Raw genomic sequence first — 19,868 nt, forward strand, 5'->3', positions numbered from 1 at the left:
TTTCAAGGAAGAAGCAGAGCTAAGGTCCTGAAGGTCCAGTTTTTGAGAGAACACTACTGCTTTCAGGACAAGATTGCCTGCCGTTACTAAGAGGGAGGACGAGAAGCCCAAGAGGTGAAAATGGGCGCAGCTGGGAACGTCCCCGACTTCCGTTTTCATTCCCCCTACGCACAGGTAAATGCTGTAGATTTTACAGTGCTTTGTAACCTTCATTTTCTTGATATACCCGTGTTGAAAGGGAGGCTTACTGTGTGAAGTCTCAAGTTGATACGTCCCTCTCTCTGGCTCATGGCAGCACCCCGACATCAAACTGCTCCTTTTTGGAAGTGCTAAGAGCTAAGATAATCTGAACCACGGACAATTGCTCCTGTGAACTGGGTTCAGATACTCAAGGAACACAGAGTTAAAAATCGCGCATAAAGATCACCCATCTCTTTCTTAATGAATTGACACGACGCTGATTCTGCATAAACGTGCCATGTTTATAGCTTCTGCTTACAGCAACTACCTGGATTTCTGTAAAGTCGGTTACTTAGGAGAAAGTCCTTCAAAATGGGTCCGTCCTCCAAAGAAATACTTCTAGTCCGCCTAGTAAAAATCCAAGGGTGGGTGTAGGGCTCTTCCTTCTTGCATCCGCTTCAGCATCAGGCACTGAGGCGTTGACGCCTGGGAGATGGGCTTTGGCTCCAGACCCCAGCGTGTCTCGGGGCATGGCCCACTTGTGCTGGCTACAGTCCAAAAGTGGGGGTGGGGGGTGGGGGGTGGAGATGCTGCTCCTAGACCCAGCTCTTAAATGTCTGCACCCGAGTGAAACTTACCTTCAAATAGTCACGCTTGAAGATCCTTGGGCTTGTTTTCCTTTAAAAAACTACACAGAAACTCATTCGGAATTAACCCTCCACCTGGCATTTACAGCTCTCAGCTGGGATGGAGTTCACAGCCAGGACACGAACCTGAGTTTCTACTGGTCGCCCTAATACTGCTGTCCATGGACTACTCTATCACCTCCGCCATTAATTAAACACAAAAAGTTTGAAAAGAGGAGATTCACACTTAAGGCAGCCACTGGCCTATGGGAATCTAGTGTGACTTACCCACAAAGTCATCTTCCTCGTGAGGCTTCCAGGTGCCGACTGTCCCTGTGAAAAACCTCTTGGCTGTGACACTGTGTGCTCAGAACGGAGACGGGCGACAGGGTCACATCTGTTCTGCGGGTTTAGAGACAGGGTGTCACCGTTTGAGCTCAGAGGGCAACGGAGCACCACGCAGCCGCTCACTGCCCCCTTCCCTCCCAGCGCTGAGAAGGGGAAAATAAGCAAAGATGCTGCTCACCCCCCCCTTCCCCCCCAGCGCTGAGACAAAGGAAAGCAAAAGACCCAGGAACTTGACATAAGGACAAGGAGGGATGAGCTCAGCCTTTAAGGCGCAGGCAAAAGACAGACTCGTTAAGGGAAGGAAAAAGGGATGCCAATTTAATACAGACACTAACACCACCACCCCTTAAACAGACAGAGTAGGACCGTGACAACCACTGCATCTTGAAAACACCTTTCCCCACCCCTCCTTTCTTCCCGGGCTCAGCTTTGCTCCCGGTATCCCCACCTCCCCCCGGCAGCGGCGCAGGGGGCAGTCAGTCCTGCTGCTTCTTCCGCCTCAGCGAAGAAAGGGCCAAGTCCCTTCAAACACACTCTTGAGTCTGCAAACAAAAGGGACTTTCTTCTGCGACTTGACGTTTCCAATGGGAATTGGAACAAAACGGGTTTTTGCCTCCTTTTGAAGTCCAAGTCTGACAAGTCTGTACAAGGATTACAAACTCCCAAATTTTCAGTTTTTCTCTTTTGGCTCGGAATCTTTCTGAGTTTTGCTTCTTACTCCTTATTTTCCCATAGACCCATGTCCTTTAAAGAGTAAGAGAGTACTAGTGTAAGATTTGCACTTGTCCTGCAGGTCTCATTTGAGATTGACCCCATTACCCCACTGTGCAGGAAAGGAAACTCAGTCACGTGTCAATTAAGCCACTAAAAACGTTTTTTTCTTCCCAGCATCTCATGAAAAGTCTGCAGGACACTAAGTAGACTGCTTTACCCCTGTTCTTATCTAGGAACAGTTGTACCTCATGAAAGCTCCATTGACCTAACTCAAGATAACTTCAGAGATACCTGGAGCTTAACAGAACTTTAAACATAACTTTAAAGGTTCCTCAATATCAGAACGGGGGCCCACAAAACCTTAGTCCCATGTTCACAGCAGTACACCACGCTGTGTGTATCCATTCAGGCCATTTTTATTGTTCCATTTACAACATCTGAAAACTCTTTTCTCCCGCAGCAGAAGTACCACGACATCTCCTGTTTCTGGGAAAAACAACCCCGAGGCTGTCTGAGGATCAGCTGTGCTTTCCATCACAGCAAACCTCGGCACATCAATGGACTTTTTTTGCCACCTACTAACAGTGAGTAAAAATATCTTATCAACAATTTGTTCACTGGACTAAGTAAACACGCAAAAATGTCCTTCCGGTGCTTCCATCACCTAGACTGAGGTCAAGAAATGCACCGTGGCAAATCAGTCAGGTAAGATCTGCTATCGCAGCAAGGCCAAGGCAAAGCAAGGAATTGCACTGGCATTTGCATAGGGGCGCCACATTGATTTTTTTTTTAGCTGTCACGTTACGAATCTTCGTAGCTACCAGTTACGTGAAAGACGAAGCCACAAGCGGCACTTTAGATCCACGGAGTAAAAACGTTGCTTTACTTGGGTATTTGCTAGACGAAATCTCTCTAGCAGTCAGAATGGCCAGTAGGCAGGTAATCGTTTGAGAGCAACGAAAAGTAGCCTGTGTGGTGGGGGGAGGAGGTTGGCAGGGCCACTAGCAGCAGTAGCTGTTGATAGAGCACAACACGTTACGCGGATGAGACACCCCTTCTATAGGTAACGTCAGATTACAGTCCTCTGTGTGGAGATGTATGTCCAGTTCAGCGCTCTGAAAGCATTTTTCAGGCTTGAACATTGGATGCGGGCTACTGAAGTACAGCCAGACTTTGCAAGGCAGTACAACGTCTGAAAATCAGAGTATTGATGGAAAAAAACACCATTACAAGTTGGCGTCTTCTCTCCTTGGGCTTTTCCAAGAGGAGCTCTTGCCTACCAGGAGTCCTGGCAGACAGCCGGAACCTGGAATAGGGTAAGAGTCCAGGGTGGGGAACCAACACAGATGTCAGAAACTGGGCGGAAGCAGGCGTGACAGCAAGTCAGCATGACTTGCCATAGAAGCACCAACAAGCGGACTAAAATAGAGTTGTTCTTGGGCCTCCTCTCCAGAGCTGGAGACGGGTGTCCTAAGAGAAGTCCAGAAAGACCTCTACTCAGAAGCAAGCGCCTTGTGTTCCCGAAATCTTCTTAAACTCATAGGAGTTGGATTTGGCTTACAGTCCCCGCAGCTAGTTAATACCCGATTCTGGACACTGACAAAGGCTCGATCAAGTTCAAGTGCTGTATCTTACTTTCTCTTGCATGAGATACAACAAATCTCATCTGCAGTAGCGTTCTTAAAATGGCTTGAATCTCATCCACATGCTGCTGCTCACAGGCAAGCAAGAGAGGCACAAGAACAGCAACCACGGCAATACAAGAAAATGCCCACGCTGCATCTTCTGCCTTTAAAACCCCAAAAAACATCCAATATCTTTAATGCAGTGCACGGAATCCTGCTTGTATCTAGAGCTGCACGTTGGTCGGCTTGAACGATACAAAGAGGCTCACCATCTTTCATCATTTTTCATTTCAGTCCCTTGCATTTCCCGGCTCTCAGAAAATGCTGTCCCAGTACCAAAGGAGTTTTGCTGCCAACATCACCGGTAGATACAAATTTCTAAGGGAAAGAGTATCTTTTATGATTCTCCTCTGATTAAGTGTAAATCACTGTCAGGAACTTCATGGTCTTTCTCAAAATCAACACGTTGTACGCAGTAAAGAGAGGTGCGATTCAGAAAATGTTGACAGCAAGAAAAGCTCCCCAAGCTAAAAATGGGTAATCCTGGGCTTAGCGCTGCTAACTGCTTCAGAACTGATGCCACGGGCAGGGATACCGGCCTGCCTGTTCTTCAGCCTGTTTAAAATGTTCTCACAGGTGGGGTCCTAAACTCACTGACTCCCTGCAGCCCAGGTATTACTAATCACAGGGTTCCCTCTGTTGTCAATAACTGCAAAGGGACTGGAAGAATGAAGGTTACTGACTGAAATTAATCTCTCCACCAGCTGGAAGAGACACCCAGCCTTTCTCAAAGGCTGTAGAATGATCAAAATGTTCCTCTTCTCAAAAGGCTTCACTCAGCACTGCCTCACCTGTCCGTTCGGAGGAGCCGGTACCTGTGCTCTTCCCTGCTTTCTGCAGCTGCAAGATGCTCTTTTGCCAACCTCCGCAGGCGGCTTTCCCTAGAAGGCACAGTCTGTCTGTGTAACGATGCCTTCGGTGTGAGAAGGATTTCAGAACTACACCTGCTGGTCTCAACCTGGATTTCATATTCTAGTTCCCTCCTAACAAACACCATGTTCTTTTCTGCAGATACCCCACTGCAACAGGGTAGCCAAGAAGAGATCCTGCACCCAGCCCCCCATCAAGAGCCACGCAGACATCAACAGCACATTCCACTGCCAATCCACCCTCCGCTCATCATAAACCTCGGGGATGAAGAGGACGACGAAGATGATGAGGAAGAGAACTGTAAACAACTTTTTTCTTTCTTTTACAAGGAAGTAGAATGGGGGGGTTTTGACACTTCACAGCTGATTGAGTCAAATAACCATTACAATTTTAGAAAAGAGTTGTTGACAAGTTTTTGAAAGAGGTTTCCAGCTAATCCCCAAGTTATCGGAACCGGTAGTCACCAGATGTGAGTCAGGCAACATTTCCTAACTCCTGTGAAATGCCTGGCTGTATAGCTCAACAGCGGTATAACTCACAAACCTCTTTTTCATTAAATAGAGCTGAAGTCACAGGTTTGTTCACAAAAGATAGTGGTGTGACTTCAACTTCAATAATTTCTTCAACTGCTTGCCTAAACTCTGTGGGCAGTCTCATTTTATTACACAAAGTTATTCTTAAATCTAGCAAAGAGAATCCATACAACACTCTTCACATAAACTGAATGTCTAGGTCTATATGTTTTTATATACACACATATATATATACTTATTTAATTTTTTAAAACGTTGTTAAACTGTTGAATGCGCCTCACTCAGAGACACGAGATTCACAGGGAAGGAACGAATCGCACATTCCCGGAGAGGGAAAGCGAGAGCGCGACCTACTCTCACGTGCGCACTCCGCAGACTGCTGTGCTAGTTCTCAGGCAGCCACAAGCTGCTCCTCCCTTTCCCCTGCCCTTCAGGCTGGCCGGCAGGGCTGCCTGTTCAGGCTTCCTAACTCGGTTTCAGTGCGAGTAAGCCACGGGAACCTCAACAATATAACAAGTAGGGCTTTGCTAATCCTAGTAGCCTTACCTGAGACGGCCAACGAGCGCTCCCTTCGCCAGCTCTGCTGGCAGACATTGCAGGAGAGCAACTCCGGGCAGAGGTTTTGTGACAAGCACTCCCTGGTGACATGTTTCATCACAAGATTGCCTTTGGGGGGTAAAAGAAGGATCATGAGTACTGAAGATCTTTTGGAATCAGTTTACAGCAACAAACATTTGCTTCTTAATATGTGTCGTGACTGCAAGTCCACTGCACGTGGAAATACCCAATAGCAAGGAATCCATTTTCTGGCCAGAAGCAGAGCTTGCACTCAGAAAAAAAAGAAGGACTGTGACCAAAGTGCATTTCCTTATGGTGGTTGCTTATTAAGAATTGCCGAACGTCTTTGTACAGCTGTCTAGTAACCCTTGAAAAATATTTCCTACAGATGTTCCTAACTGGGTGCCGAAGACCGATGCAGATATAGAAGAGGAAAGAGCAATAAAGGAAATATGCTACAAATCTGGTAAATACAAACTTAGTCACTCTTTCCTAAACAGCAGTGCCGCCAATATAGTAAACGTTGTCCTTTTTTTGGTTTGGTTTTTTCCCTTCCCTCTTGGGGTGTGTTTAGGAGAGTATTACAGGATTCAGCCCCCCCGCGAACACCAGTCTACAAACGCTGAGTCTTCACCTCGGGAAAAGGAGCTGTTACCCTCGGAAGCTACCAACCGAGACGTGCAGAAAGGCAAGTACTTTTCATCTGCTTGGACAATGGTTACCACTTTGAAAATTACTGTTACAGGGAGAAACTATCACAGAGTTTGCCCCTCCTCCCCACTTCTCAGATTTAGTGTCGATAAAAGACAGCATATTACAAAGAGCATAAAAACACTTCAGTAATTCCCCCCATCTCTCTCTCTCTCTCTCTCTCTCTCGTGTCACACACGTGGTGACTACCTGTATCGACTGTAGGTGCAAAAGGTACAAATGGGCTATTAACCCCACGTGTACTTTCCTGAGATACACAACATAGGTCTCGCATCTAGTTTTTCGTCACGATCAAGATTTGTGTAGCCTAGTTTTAGCAATGTAGTTTCCATTCCCCACCAGGCCGTGCAGGCACTCTTACGGGGCTATTTATTGCATCCTAAGACAGTGCCAAAGAAAGGGGAGACCAGTCCCTTTCCCAAAGGTGCTCTGGGCTCTCTGCTGGCTGTCTTGGCTGTCCAGATGATGAAATGCAGCCACACAGCAAACTTTGCTGTAACTAAATTCAGATTAAATAAATACCCCCTTCAAGTGCCTTCCAAGAGATAGTAAGAGAGAGTTCCACTTTCTTTTGAATGCTAGGCTTCATCCAACATAAGGCAGGACAAAGAAATACAAATTCAGAAATACTTACCTCCTATATTTTGTTTCTCCTTCATTCTGGAGCAAGCGGCATGACTGAAAAAAAAAAAAAAAATCTGTATTAGTTCTTTTACCAAATAAGCAATAGTAGAATTCCATTTGAGGAGAGAGCATTATGTTCTGACTATAAAAACACACCAGACTCACCAGTAGAGCAGTCATCAGAAATTGCTGCACAGAAATATGACCTGCTACTTTCAATTAGAGAAAAAAAAAAACCAAACTATTTTCACATTAGTGTCAATTTCAGGGATAAAATCTTGATAATGCTGTTTAATGTAACGCAGATTTGAGTAGGGTGATGCGCTGGTAAAAAATGGAATGGAAAAACTGTCTCCATTTCGAACCATGCAGCCTAAATTGTTCAACAGAATTGGGCAAAGTTATTTTCTTCTTCTTTCTGCATTTCACAGGTTTCTTATTAAATTGTTTTTATAAGCCATTTCTGTTGAATATTTCTATACGTTTAGACTACAGACAGGGAAATCCGTACGGAAGATACGGACACAGCTTGCCATATTTATCTGTATTTCTAATTAGATACGTTCAGAGAGAAGGACAGAGGTGCTTCCCCAGAGCATTTCTTCAAGTTGAGGTTTCACTCTTGAGGTTTTAGGTACGAGGGTGACATGCACCTTGAATATGCCACATATTATTCCATCGGGTAGGATCCATCAATGTCATTCATGAAAAGCGAGAAGCTAAAGAATGAGCAGGTGGCTGTAGCTGGTGCCTCACTTTGGAGCCGGGGTCTCCTTAACCTGCCTATTATGGTATTTCCTTAGAGAGCACGGCAGGTTACACACCAGGTGCTCGACTTGCACTCGGCAGGATCCAAAGAACTAACCAAAGAGAAAGAAGCATAGAAGATGAGAGGTTAAAGGCAACTGCACTAAACTAATCACCAGCTCCCAGAGGCGGGAGGAAGAGAATGGCAGTGCCGTTCCCTGTGCTTACCCACAAGCAGCTAAACCCTTCTTTCTCTTGCCTTTCCAGGTGATGGCAATACAATTCCTACAACATTTCGTAATGCAAAAAAAGAGCAGCAGCGTTCAGGAAGCAGAGTAGCAATTGAGGATATTCCCAGAACAGACCGCAGAGCCTTTGAACATGCAGGTAATGTACTTCAGCACTGGCTTCTCATTGCTGAGCATCGTGTGCTAAATAAAAATCACTGAATGTATTTGGACTGGGCTACCCACAAAGAACAATTTTTTAATCTTGTTTTCCAGCCAGGATGTCAATTCCTGAAGAACAGCACAACAGTTTTGTTTGGTTTTTCCCTTTTAGGAATTCACACTTCAAACCCCAGAGTAAAACCAAGCTACCAGCAAAGGGCTCAAAGGAAGGGGGATGAAACTGATTCTTCTCGTCTGTGTGTCACACAAACGGGCAGAAAGTCTTCTGTCCCACCTCCAGAACCTCGAAGGAAGGCCTATGTCGTCTACCGCAGCGTCACTGCCAATCAAGAACCAAAGTTCAGTGAAGCTACAGGTGGGCTCCTGCTTACACTGCATTCTTAAAACGCCTCAAACGTGCCTGTCCGTGTTGTGCTGCTTTCGATTGGTCCCTGCAGGTGAAAATTCAGTTATTTGTGCCTGAATATGGACAAGAGTCCATTTGATCCAGCACCGTTTTCACAAACAGACTGCCGCAGTATCCACAGACAGAAACGTGAAGCTTTATAAAGCTTTACAATTTGTCAGGCAGAATAGTCATGAACACTAATTTAGCACCTCCGTAGCAGAAAGCCACTTCTCCGCCCCACAAGCAGGCATGAATGCAATCATGTGCCACGGTGCACAAACATACTGATCCCCACTTCTCACAGCATCTTTTAGGTCTTGTTCAAACTCCTGCCAGCAATTTAAATGCAGCATAAATGTTTGCGATTTATGTTCATTTTGTTCACATTATTTACGTGGGACAGAGGACTGAACTCCTTCTTCCTGCCATTCATTCAGGATGCTATTTCCCTTCACCTCTTTTCCACCTGTCCTCTCGATAGCACCTGCTCTGTCATAAAGTTGACAAGAAGCCTACAGGTGGGATTCCGAGTCTTGTATCCTTCTGGCAATCTGTCTTGGATGTAACCATAAACGTACAGCTTTTGCTTTACTGATCGGCATTTTTGTCCTAAGAGCAACCAGCAGCATTTTTGCTACCTTTCTTTTCAGCAGTACCCGAGCCACACGGTCCGAGATGCCCCAAGCAAAACAATCACCTCGACACAAAGACAAGACTTGGCACCCAAACGCAAAACTACGGTAATACTTACGTGTAGTGTATAAACTGACAACTTCAGGATTATTGTGGAATTAATCATTTGAATTAACGGAATTAAGGTGGCATTAAAAGAACACCAGAGGATTAATAATATTCATTTTTCAGCCCGTTTTACAGAGAAGGGTTAGTCCTCGGGCAGCGTACTCTGATGCAAAATCAACTGCCCAGCACAAAAACACAATACTGCCTTGTGCCTTCTTCACAAGCAGGGATAAGACAGGACATTGCCTTATGGACTCCTTTAATCTAAAAGCAACTGATGCCTTCGGGCAGATTTTCAACACAGGAACGTCCCCTTTGTTGCAGTCAAGGATGTCCATGGCGGGATCGCCTCACTGGGAAGGTCCTGTGAGCCCCCTGGGAACGCTGCGAGATTACCAATGAGCTTTAAAACGACTAGAGAGGGAGTCTGTACTCAATACTAGCTGGTATTTCGGAGCTGCTGTGGGATTCACCCCATGCATTCATTGCTCCTTCAGCTAACGTCATACTGAATTCACCTATCAGGCTCAGGGAGTCTTTCCTGCCATTGCAGCTGAAATTAAGAAACAATGTCTGTGTGTTTTCTACAGACAAATATCATCAGGATCCTCCAACTCACCGACCTGGAGGAAAAGAAATCCACACGGAAAAACACGCTCTCACTTCAAAACCACCATTCAGGTAGGTAACTGCTCGATACAATTCCCTCTTTCCAGTAAAAGCACCAGGTCCCTCCCCACCTGTGTTTCAGACCCCCCAGTCGGCCCCGCTGTCAGTGCTGCCCTGAGCTGACCCAGGGCACTTCCACACGCAGCACTGGGCCATTCGGATTCCCGTCAGAGACGCAAATCCTCTTGAGGCACCACGGAGATGCAAAGCACCTCAACCCACCTTCGGGAATCCCTCGCCAGCCTTGCTACCAGTTCTGGTTTCTTTGTGCAACCACCACACGCTTCTCAAGCATCTGCTTGGGAAGGTTTAGGAGGAAAAATACTCGCGTGGAACCTTTTGAAACATGGGTGGATTATATTAGGATGAAATGATTTTTTTTTTTCTGTTGCTTCTACAAGCGTTGAAAGCGTACTTCTGAAAATGCTTCTGAGAGAGCATGTTGTTTTATTCTAGGAAATGACGCACAAAATGGCCTGTCTCTCTATTTTGACAGCAGAGCCAAGAAGACATGCGAGTCAACACAAAACGAGAAAGCCAACCTACACGGGAGAAAGAGATGAAGCGAGTGCTTCCATCGACAAGAAAAATCAAAGTTGAAACAAGGCAATTAGCAACCGGAAAATCCAAAGATGATTAAATTACGAAGTCTGAAAATCCCGTCTAGGAAGTGCACTAGAACGTTCAAAACTTCAACAGCCTTCGATAGATGTACAAAGTTTAATCTGTTATGAACATCTGACAGCTCAATTTATTTGTACAGACTATGTTTTAAGGCATAATTCCTGTTACGAATAAATACTGTTGGTTTCCCTTAGCAGTCTCAGAGACCTTTTAATGTAAACAACAATAAGTGATGCATTCTAGAAAGTGCAGTTAGGCCTCCCTCTCCTTAACTGAGAGAAGAATAGAAAAATCTATTTTGAAATCAAGGACTAAGCGTCTTGAAAATGTTTCCTCCCCTCTAACTAGACATCGCCGTTTCAAATTGTAGTATCCGATGCCTTGCGGCAACACGGTCTACGTTGTCTGCCTGAGGCAATTTAAAATCGTACTCAGAGGGATACTGTGTCCAGTTAGATAAGCCCTGGCCTAGCCCTTATCTAAGAGCGCAGCGACAGGTTCTCAGGTGAACGTCCTTTCTGTCTGACAGTGGAAATGACGAATAGACTTGGCTTCTTTGGGAAAATCCTGTCAGAGCTCAAGTGACCAAAACGGGGTGACTTTTCCACGGACGGGAGGTGCAGGGTGTGCTGGGCCATAGTCGCAGGCCCATTCAGTGCTGCACAACTTGGGCCTCCCAGCATCTGAATGGTTGTAGGATTAGCTACACTGTCCTCCTTTCCTTTTAAATGGCATCTCAGAAAACCAGCAGCTGAAGAGATGCTTTACACAATCCGAGGGCCTTTCCAAACCGGGATCATAAAGAACTAGCACCTCCCGATGCAATCTCACCCACCTCCCCATCCCGAAAAGCCACCCCAACAAGCCAAAGCCAAAAGAAAATCATTTTCTAGCATCTTAACATGCCCACATGCCCAGCACAGGATCGGGCTGACTGAGAGGCCCAGCTCAAGGGGAAGACAGATAAAAGCAGGAGGAGAAGGACATGGCCATTGGGGCGATACTTGGCTGGTCCTGGATTGTTGTGGAACTACAACCTCAGTACATTATCTCCTCCCTCTTCACTGGAGCTTCCCGCAGAGAAATTACAAATCCTGTTCTCTTGAGTCATCAATTGCTCAGTCCAGAAAGTCATAGTTAGTAAGAAATACCTCATCACTGTACAATAAATACATGGGTCAATGAGATATTAGCAGTTCCTGTGAGGTGTTAACTACTCTTGACTGAAATCAGAGGAACACACAGGGATCAGTGCTTTGTGTCATCAAATCCTTATCTAACATTTCCTTTTCACAGACTCAACAGCACTAAGATCCATAAAAATATTAAAAACATACACATGTTTTATAGATCATGGGTGCATCCCCTATTATGTTTCCTAATCCTCTTCTGTCTGGTTGTCTCTGTCATTAAGGCCCCAAAGAGGAGTCAAAGAAAATTGAGGATATTCTACATTTCATGCAGTGGGGCCCTAAAGACTTTATTTCTGTGTTTTCACATACTCACTGCATGACAAATCCCCCACACTGGTTGAAACTAACACTACTTGAAAATAAGTACTGAGATAACGAGCCAAAGATCCAAGTTGGAGGGCTAGTGAAGGAGAACTGAACTTGCCTTGGTATTACATATGCACGTACATCGTCTGCTGCTGAACTGGAAGGCCCAAGGGAAAGAAATGATTTGTTGCTTTCACTTTATACCTGTTAAAACATACTAATGTTTTTCCAGATGGTACTTCTCAAGATCATCAGACATCTCCTGTAGGTGCATTGTATCAGATCGCAAACAGATTAACAGTGGTACCACCTGTATTGTATTAAAAGTTTGCAAAGCTTCCAGCCTGAGATCCACCATTCCTGAACAAACTTCTATGGCTAAATTTAAACCATTAACTCCCAGCATCTTAGCAGCACTGATATTTTAATGAAGCTATTTATTAATTAAGGTAGCAAAATCCATCTCAAGTCAACACCCAAATGAGAAAGAAACTGGTTGTTGTAAAATAAAAACTGAGCAAAACTTCTCTGGGAACTTAGAGATTGCTTAAAATAGAAGGATTTTGACAATTTCCTCCTAATGAAGACATTTGCTGATAAAAGCTCCCTTGTAAAGCAAGACATTATGTAAAGATATATACTTATTTTTTAAAACAATTGAATCTGTTAATTATTTAACTGTTTCTGCAGTCACTAGGGGTCAGGGCAGTCACAGGAACAGGCTCGAACAAGGCCCTAGAGCAAACCTTCGGTAGCATACACTTTATTCCAGCTCTCCAGAGCTAAAGCCTCCCTGCAGTGTTTTGCAACGGCTTTAAATTAAGAAAAGAGTGCAGTAGGCTTGTTATGCTTCCCCATGGCCAACTCACGTGAGAGGAACAACAACTTCTACTCAAAAATCACTAAATAGCTATTTTTTTGTCTCTTAAAACATACTGATGACACAACCCTACTTCTCCCTCATCCTACACGGTTTCCAAAAGGCATTTCTGTTCCCTCCTGAACTGCAGAGCCCCCACCACATCTTCTCCTCAGGGAAACCATCTTTGAGAAGAGGTGTTCCCAGGCTGGGAGTCTCATTTTACCTTTCCAGTCTGGAATATTTTAGATCATTTAACTGCCTTTACTTTTCCCATTCTGTTTTTCTTACAGGTGAAAATAATGATACTATTTAATGTAGTATTTGAGGCACCTGAGAGTACAACTACTATGCTGCAGAGTAACAGTTCCAGATCTGTGTCTACATTATCAGTTTAGACCCAGCCTTTCAGAGGGACCTTCACTCAGAAGCAACGTTCTACCTCAGACCATTACATAACAAGATTTGCACAGCACAGTTAGGAACCAAGTATTTGGCCAGTAGGTTCTTCCTGCAGGCATGACTAACTAGGGGGTGCAGATCACACACCACAGAAACATCTAAACGCCTAATCGCATTATTTATGTTTCAAAAAATTAATTTTACTTCCTTTTTTTTTGCCTCAAGAAATTATGAGCATTGAAAGAAACCCTAAAGCAAAAGCAAACAATTCATATACTGCTGCACACGTGGATGCCGCATCGAGGACAATTCTCACAGCAGCAAGATCACAGCCCTGAGCTTCAGAACTGAGCTCTTCTCTTACTGTGCTCCTCAGGCAGGTGACCTTGAAATACATAGCATAGCCAGGAGGACCACATGCAAAAGAAAGGTTAGAGAACGTAGAGCGACACAGCGGAGTCCACTTCATACAGTATGGCACATGTAGAAAGATCTCATGCCCACTAGAAAGCCCTGCATAAGCCTCAAGTTTATACAAGAATCTGCATTTCATCACACTGAAGTGACACAGTTACAGTATACCAATCACCAAAACCTAACTCAAGCTGATGATGATGATTCATGAACAAAAAGTTCTGCTCAACAATACCCACTGCTTTCTTGGATCATTGCAACAAATTGTATTTACCCAGACTGTAGAGCGCATTCAGTGTCATTATCCATATACATTACGCAACAGTCCCCAGAAACATTAAGAACCTGCTGGTCACCCATCAAGGGAAGGAACCGGGAGTTTAACAAAAAGCATACTTGCACTTATGGGGACTACCTGGCAAATTTACAGGCACACGAAGACGATCATTCTTCCCTCCACTTCCCAACAGTTGTAACTGAACATTTTTTTTTTCCCCCCACCCAGTTTTCTGTTATCTCAGTTATCTTAAAATGGCATGCTATTTTCACAGCCATGTTGAAATGACCAAAATTCTTCTATTTCTCAAGATGTGTATGATTTTAGCTGTGTAACTCTTTCATCTCTTTAAGTGCTGGTCATTTGCTCAGGTAATACAGCAAATCATGTAACACTAAGCATTAAAGAATGACTTTTTGAGCTCACGCTTGTCCCCAGTTTCACACTAGAATTAAATACTCCTGAAGTTTGGCAGATGAGAGCATAATTAAAAGCAACCTTGCAGAAAGTAGTATTATTTCCTAAATGTCTGAAATAATTAAATATTCCCGTACAAAATAGCAAAGAACACCGCCTAGAAACTTCTCTTCGAAGAGTGGACTGAGCCATCCCAGAAAGGGGTTACCATATCTAGTCATCACCGATTAAACAAGAGCTCCTCAGGGAAAACAAGAGTGCTTCAAAGATGGAAAACTTACCTAGCAACAAATTCCTACTGCATCAATTTTCAATCATCTCAGAAGATAGTAACACAGTACTTCTGAAATCTTCACAGCAATCTTCCCTCTGAGCACCTCCCTTTCATTACATTGCTGCAGACAGCAAGCAAAAGAAAGAAGATCTTTCAGACTAAAATGAAATTTATTAATAAAGACCAAATATACATTATCTAAGAAGAACCTGGTGGGTGAAAGTACAATAAAGACATAAATGTGACTGCTAGATATACAGTAAGAATTGTGAGCTCCCACAGACTGTGGGCTTATTTGCACAATTGCCATTTTCTTTTTTTCTCACAGCATAAAGAAAACAAAGAAAAAAAAGTAAATTACATTTATACCACCCGGAAAACCCTTTGTATTTTAGTAGACTTGATGTACCTGAGAATAAACCCTGTATTCAGCTGCTCAAAACCTGTCAGTGTTTCCCCACACCCTGGAACACCCATCCCAGGCCGTATATTCCTGTAGGCAGCCCCTGAACTGCCTTATTTACAAGCAGTTGCATGACCACCACGCTCATCTTTTCCACTGTTCATTTTTGTTCCTCTCTCGCTCTTGCTTTCTGTTCTCTCAAGTTTTACCTGTAGCTGAGAGAATACGTAATAGGTGTGTTAGAACAATTTTAATGTCACTGGAAGCACTTTCATATTCGTATGGGATGTTAATTCTGTCCCATACATTTGTTTGCCAGTCATCAAGGCAAAAATGACTGACTATGCATAACCACATGTACAAACACTGATATGCGAGAAGTCCTAGAGGATACTCACATAAACTACAGAATTGTAATAACTTTGTTCTGTAACGCTCCTCATCTTTTCCAAACTTTTCAGCCCATTATTTGTCATTCTCCTATGCTTCATCTTCTCTTCTTTTTCAGTTAGATTTTTTTTTAAAAAAAAAAAAAAGACTTTTTTATGAGAAAGTCAGCATTACTTCCTTTCTTACCTTGCACATGCCAATTCCCTGACTGGGCAACTGTTAAAACAGAAAAGAACAATTATTTATGATTTACTTTATCAACTACAACAAAGAAGCCCCATGAACAATGCACCAGGCTGAGTACAGGTGCCAAAAATCACAAAGCTCTCTGAAAGAAGATGAGATCTGGCTATGACTGTACTCTTCTTTTATAGCTCCTTTCCAACTACTCTAAACTACATTTTTGCTTCAGAATATGGTGGTAGGCTTTACTTAATTTTAAGTATTTTTTTCCTCTAAATTTGAAGATATAAATACAGTGGAAAAGCCAAAACAGTGTTTATGTCACACTGTATCTTTCAAAGCTCTCATCCCTTTCATCATTCTGTAACAGAGTTCATGTATCCCCTGTGAGTTGCCCCTTCATAATTACCCAGGAAGAACAGCACAAATATACAAATATCAGATGGGAAGCCCAGAATGAAAGTAAGCATACAGAGAACATCAGGAGAGTGTCTTTATCTTTCAATTTTTCTCTCCCCATTTCAGTGTAAGGACTATGGGAACACACAGACTATGGGAAAATATGTGAACAAACAGCACCAAAACAAACAGCCTTGTCCTTGCTCAGCTCCAGGAGACACCGGGTCTCCACAAGAGCACAGCTCCACCCAGACAACTGTTACCCGTGTTTGGATGCACTGCCTAGCCATGCTGCCATCAAAGGAGCAATTATTAAAAGGATCAATGTAATTTACTTGTGTTTTATGTTAGAGCAGAATTATTTGTTTTATTTTTTGTTTCCCTTCAAACAATGGGCCCTATCAAGAACGGGTTAAAAACAAGCACACCTACACAACCTCCCTAGAGCCTTGCCAGCTAAAGGGGTGAGCCTCTGCCTCCTCAAGCACAGGAGACCAGCTAGATGAAGCTGGCCAGCTGAAGAGTTCCCTGCCATAGGCTCAAGTTTACAATTCAAATTGACTATTTTTTGACGGATGTTAAGTTTCCACATGAAGCTGAACATCATGCTACTGTGTAAAAAGGCGAGAAAAAACTTCAGCAAGGTCTTACTACAAAGCCAATGGATATGAACATTTCTCCCAGCTCTCACACAGAATTGAGGTGTTTCAGCAATTATCAGTATCCATTCCTCTCTTTAGAGTTTCCCTGCAAGCAATAGAACTAGATGCGATCTCTGCAAGAAATGAATGAATTAATGGCAAAGACTCCTCAGCATGATAAGAGATAGTGCATTGGGGGTATTAGGATCAGGCTTTAATGCCCAAAACCATGTTCGAGCCATAATGGAACTAGAACAAATACCAGTGCTACACAACATCAGCTGTCCAAGGAATTGGGTCCCCACCCCCACCCAAAATAAAACTAAAGAACAATGCAAAGATTAAACAGGTTAATTCTCTTTCTCGATCAAGAGAAAAGTAAGTGTTTATGGTCTCTGTTTAAAGCTATTCATAAAGATACAACATATTCATCTGTAGAAACTTCCATTCAGGTCAGAGAAAACCCTTTTTAAACATCAACAAGTTACACCTCTTCAGCACTTCCTATAAAATAAATATTACCTATAAAATGAAGGTAGTATTGTAAAGGAAAAAAAAAAAAAAGAACTACAGGAGGCATATCCCATTGAATTTGGGTAATACCTTCCTGGCAACTATTTCTGACCCAAGAGCCACACCAACACCTACCACAAAAGGTTTTTTTCCTTCTTCAGGTGTTAGCTAGCAGAGATCACTGTTCTTTTAATTTAAGATTGTTTCTCTAGAACAAGTGCACTTTCCACTCAACTTTCTTCCCCAAAAGGAAACACCTTAACGGTAAACTGCAGTGGCAAAGAATTTTATGTGTGTAATACCTCTGGAGGGACCAGAGTTCAAATCAAATCTTTACAGAACCAAAATATCTAGGCTGTCTATAGGAGATGAACACTTCAGAGGGACACTCAAACTCACCACCTTAGCCTTCCCCTTTGAGTGAAACCCCAAGAAATTGAAGAAACCTGCAATCCATATGCCAGCTGCTTATCCAAACACCAGCACACACAGACCTTGCTAAGCAGACCCCTTGCTTGTGTTTCGCTATCAAGCATCTAAGGTCCTGTCTGCACTTCCACACCAGTGAATATCCCCAACATACTGTCGCTGTGTCTGATGGCTGCTGGTGGAATCAAAGGAGGCTGCTCTTCTGAGGTCAGGGAAGATTGTGATATGGGCAAAAATGAGTGAAGAAGAAAAGGCCACTGGTGGATTTGGACATGGTTGCAACAAATACACAGCATAGTACTTACACAGTTGGAAAAGTAAAAAACGCTTCAACACCCTCTGCTATCATCTCACTAGTTCCTAGACACTGAAGGCTGCACCCCACTCCCACATGGCAGAATAGCAGAGTCCTTTAGCTGATAGGCTCAGGTGAGCCAAGGAGAGAACAGCTAGAAATAACACTGCCAAGTGATGAGAACTGGCTGTAAATTCAAACACCATTTTGATTCATTAATCTCCAACAGCTAAAGACAAACCTAAAGCAAAATCAACATGATTGTAGACTAAGCACTCATACTGGGGCTATTTTTCAGCCTGCTGAGAGAAAATGAGCTGATCAGAGACCAATACTTCATTGCCAGCAGCCAGATTAGTGCTGCTTCAGCAAGCCTACAGTTAGTTCCCATTAACTAACCTGTTTTAGAAGCTGGTAACACCATAATTAACCTTAGCTTCAATTTGAAGTGAAATCTGTCCACCTCCTGATGATACCACACCTGCCCTACAAGCCAGTGCAAGCTTCTCTCTAGTTCTTTTGGTGGCGGTGTCCTGGTGATGAGCTGTGACCAGTTTTCCATTAAGGGGCACAAACATTCAAGACTTCCCTGGGAAAGCAGCAGAGCAGAGGTACCATTTTGCTGGCTCAGCGTACAGTGGCCAGTTGAAATCCTACCAGGTGATTGCAGAGAAGCCAGGAGCCCACTACAACTGACAGCACCAGGAGTTAAGAGCCATCAGCAGCAAGCCAGCCGAGAAAAGACAAAGAGCAACACCACAGTGCCAGTCTCATGCCCGCCAAGGCAAGCTTAGTGTTTCAGCAGCAACAGTCTGGACCAACTTAAAATATGAATGGTTTATGCATTCACATTTCAGAGTAGCTTGTTAGGTTACAAATACCAACATTCTATAGAATTATGTCCCTTAAGTAAATTGATGAGATTCAGAGATAAAGGAAAAAAACAAAACCACAAACAACCAACTAAAAAACCCTTCAACCACTATTTGTTCAAATCCATCCATCTGAAATCTGTCTTCAGCAGCCCCACCTTCTACTGTTCACTGTTATCTCTTACCATATACCTGCCCACATAATGCGATATGTCAGTAAATCTTGAGAACATTTACTACAAAATGCAGCTTTCCAGTATTGAATTTCATGTTATTGTTAGCTGATATTCTTCAGGGCCTACATGCATATGTACAAATTATTGCTGACAAAAATCTCTCTAGTGAAAAAGGGTACATTACACAGATCCTCCACATTTGTAAGAAAAATCCACAGTTTGATGAAAGTAATTTTGACAAATTTTTCTCTGTTCTGGGGATAATATTTGAATATCACACCAGTATTTTCTCTGTAGCAGTTTCACCTTTCAGTAGATTTTTTATGCTGATGCAGAAAGGTTCAGGTACAATAGTTGGTACATAACTTTTCATGCATATACAAAAAGTTCCTCAAAACTGCCTTCAAAAATCTGTTTAAAGTTTCACTGTCCTTTAATCACTACATTTTAATATTCTAACATTCTAACAAGAGTCATGAAGCACTTTGCCAAATAAAATACAATAAAAATCCTTCTGAAGTTTTTTTTTTAATAGCTTGCAACACATAATTCATCTGAGAAAAAGCTACACTGCAAGAAAACGACAGACTAAAATATCACACTTTTTCCATTCACATAGGCACATTGTTTATTGTTAGCATTGTTGTATGACTCCAGCAACACACTTCCTCATAAATATCAGCCCCTCAGAGACACCCCACTTAGTAAGAGAACTATCTCAAACAAACACAGACAACCAACAGTGCCAGGTCAGCCGATAGATGGGACAGGTGTTAAAGCCCAGATCTGAACATATGATCTTCCCCATACCCCTAAGATACACAGTTCAGCCAGTGACACAAGCATCATGAAAATATTTGCCTGTGGTAATACTAATGTGCATCCCTCTATGGATAAGAGCTGATCCTATAAAGCTGATAGTTGTATTCTCCCCATCAGAAAACCTCCAAGCTATCTCGCCAATATAGAAACTCTAAGTACTTCACCAGAATTCGCA

The 19,868-nt window shown here is 43.2% G+C and overlaps 1 pseudogene; it reads left to right on the forward strand.

Moving 5' to 3' along the window:
* The first annotated feature begins 120 nt into the window (after positions 1 to 120).
* Positions 121 to 10,444, forward strand: LOC141920864 (uncharacterized protein C12orf50 homolog; annotated as a pseudogene).
* The last annotated feature ends 9,424 nt before the right edge of the window (positions 10,445 to 19,868 follow it).

The sequence above is a fragment of the Strix aluco genome, chromosome 1 (assembly GCF_031877795.1).
Source record: "Strix aluco isolate bStrAlu1 chromosome 1, bStrAlu1.hap1, whole genome shotgun sequence".
Lineage (NCBI taxonomy): Eukaryota > Metazoa > Chordata > Aves > Strigiformes > Strigidae > Strix > Strix aluco.